This window comes from Limulus polyphemus, unplaced genomic scaffold (genome assembly GCF_000517525.1).
Source record: "Limulus polyphemus unplaced genomic scaffold, Limulus_polyphemus-2.1.2 Scaffold2131, whole genome shotgun sequence".
Classification (NCBI taxonomy): Eukaryota; Metazoa; Arthropoda; class Merostomata; order Xiphosura; family Limulidae; genus Limulus; species Limulus polyphemus.
The window spans coordinates 3,349-5,658 of NW_013667741.1; positions in this window are offsets into that span (position 1 = coordinate 3,349).

Here is a 2,310-nt window from a genome sequence, read left to right on the forward strand (position 1 = left end):
AGTCATTTTTGTCAGGGTCTTCAGCTCAGTCCATCAGCATTTCCAAGAGATTTTCCTTCTCTATATTCAATATTATAATTATACTGGTCTATCTTTCTGATCCAACATGCCAGTTGTCCCTCTGGGTTCTTTAATGATCTTAACCAGCGTAATGTAGCATGGTCTTTCCTGGTGGTAAACCTAGTCCCATAGAGGTAAGGATCGAAATATGTCAGACCCTTTACTATAGCAAGGAGTTCCCTCCGTGTTACACAGCAGTTCCTCTCTGGTCTACTCAGTACCCTACTAAAGTAGGCCACCACATGGTAATTTTCGCTCACTTTCTGAGACAACACTCCTCCACTTCCGACATTACTTGCATCACAATCCAGTATGTACGGCAGTGAGGGATTTGGAAGCTTTAAAAGTGGAGCTGAGGCCAATTTTGTTCTGAAAGCATGCTGGCAAGAAACTGTCCATTCGAACTTCTCGCTTTTTTTGTTAAATCATGTATGAAACAGCTATAGTTGCAAAGTCCTTCACAAACTTCTGATAATAGGTACAGAGTCCCAAGAAACTTCTTAACTCTCCAACACTGTCTGGTGTTGGCCAATCATGCACACCTTTCACCTTGTCAGAATCAGTTTGCACACCAGCTCACTTACATTGTGACCCAAGTAAAGCACCTCTTTCTGGAACAAGTGGCATTTCTTGGGATGGAGTTTAAGGTTTGCTGCTTTCAAACGCTTGAATACTTCCTTTAGCCAGGAGATTTCCTCATCAAATACAATGACATCATCCAGGTACACTAGGACTATCCTCCATTGTAGGTCTTCCAGTACTCTTTCCATCAGCCTCTCAAATGTTGCTGGAGCATTGCTAAGCCCGAATGGCATCACTCGGTATTGCCAGAGACCTTGTCCATAACTAAATGCAGTCTTAGGTTTATCTGCTTCAGGCATTTGCACTTGATGGAAACCCAACTTTAAGTCTAGAGTTGAAAACCACCTGGCTCCACTTAGAGCATCAAGAGTATCATCAAATCTTGGCAGCAGGTATGAATCCCTTTCAGTTATATTGTTAAGAGCCCTGAAGTCCACACAGCAATTTTGGGTCCCTTGTGTTAGTCCAGAAGAAGGATGCTCATCATCACAGGCTCTTCAGGTTAGGGAACTTTTGGTAAATTTTGCAGGTGTCTTTTCGAAAGGAGATCATGACCTTGGCTGCACAGACCTTGTAGATCATAGAATAAACACAGGCATTCACCATCCAATAAAGATTCCTCCAAGGAGAATAGCTCCAGCAAAGCAACCAGAGATAGAAAAGGTCATGGATTACCTAATTAAGGAAAGGATAGTCGAGAAATCAGATAGTCACTGGTCAGCTCCTGAAATGGACTATGCTCTTCTTATAGAGGTCTGTTAAATGTTCTGCAAGTGTATGTCCCTTCTTTATAGTTTTATTTCTTGCTTTAACATTGACTGACTCTACTTCCTGGCACACACCCAACAATGCCCCTTCCTTAAGTGTCTGCTCACATTTAGAGAAATTGGCCACTGTTATAGGTACTATTTGATGACATGCCACAAGTGACCTTCCAATCTTCAAATCCGCTGGCGTGGATGGGTCTTCCACAAGCACTGGGCTTCCTTGGCAATGTTCTTTTATCCTACCCCAAATTATCTTCTCTGACATAGGGGTATTGTAGTTGACTTAAGTGCTGTGACATGCAAATCAACGGATGCAGCAACACTTACTGGAATTTGTCCATTGTTGTTTCCAATCGTCATTTTATCGAAGTTAACTACACACTTTCTCGGTAGTAAATAGTCCAATCCTAATATGCATTGGTCTTCAATGTCAGCCAAGTATACTTTGTGTCTGTTCTTCATGCCCATGAGCTCAGTAGTTACCCACACTGGTCCCCACAACCTTGCATAATGTCCTGTCACGCCACAGAGCTTCTGTGTGGCTTCTGGTACTCCTTTGTGATCCAGGGTTTGCTGAGATGCAGAATCTGTGACAAAGTCACACCTTTGGCAATCCAGCTTTCCTGTCATGTAGACACTATGTGTGTTTGCCATTTTACACTTAGCTGTTGGGACTTTCACAATGGGGGTTGGTGGGCGTCCCTCAGCACCAACCACTACTGGTTTCTCGAAGCTGACTTATTAGTAGTATTCTTCTTACACTGGCTCCTCATATGTCCTTGCTCTCCACAGTTCCAACAACCTTTCTGGGTAGCAGCCTTTCCTGCCATGGCGCACTTATATACTGGATTATTCGTGATGTTCCCCGATCTTTCTAGAACTCATTACGTGTTACCAGAGT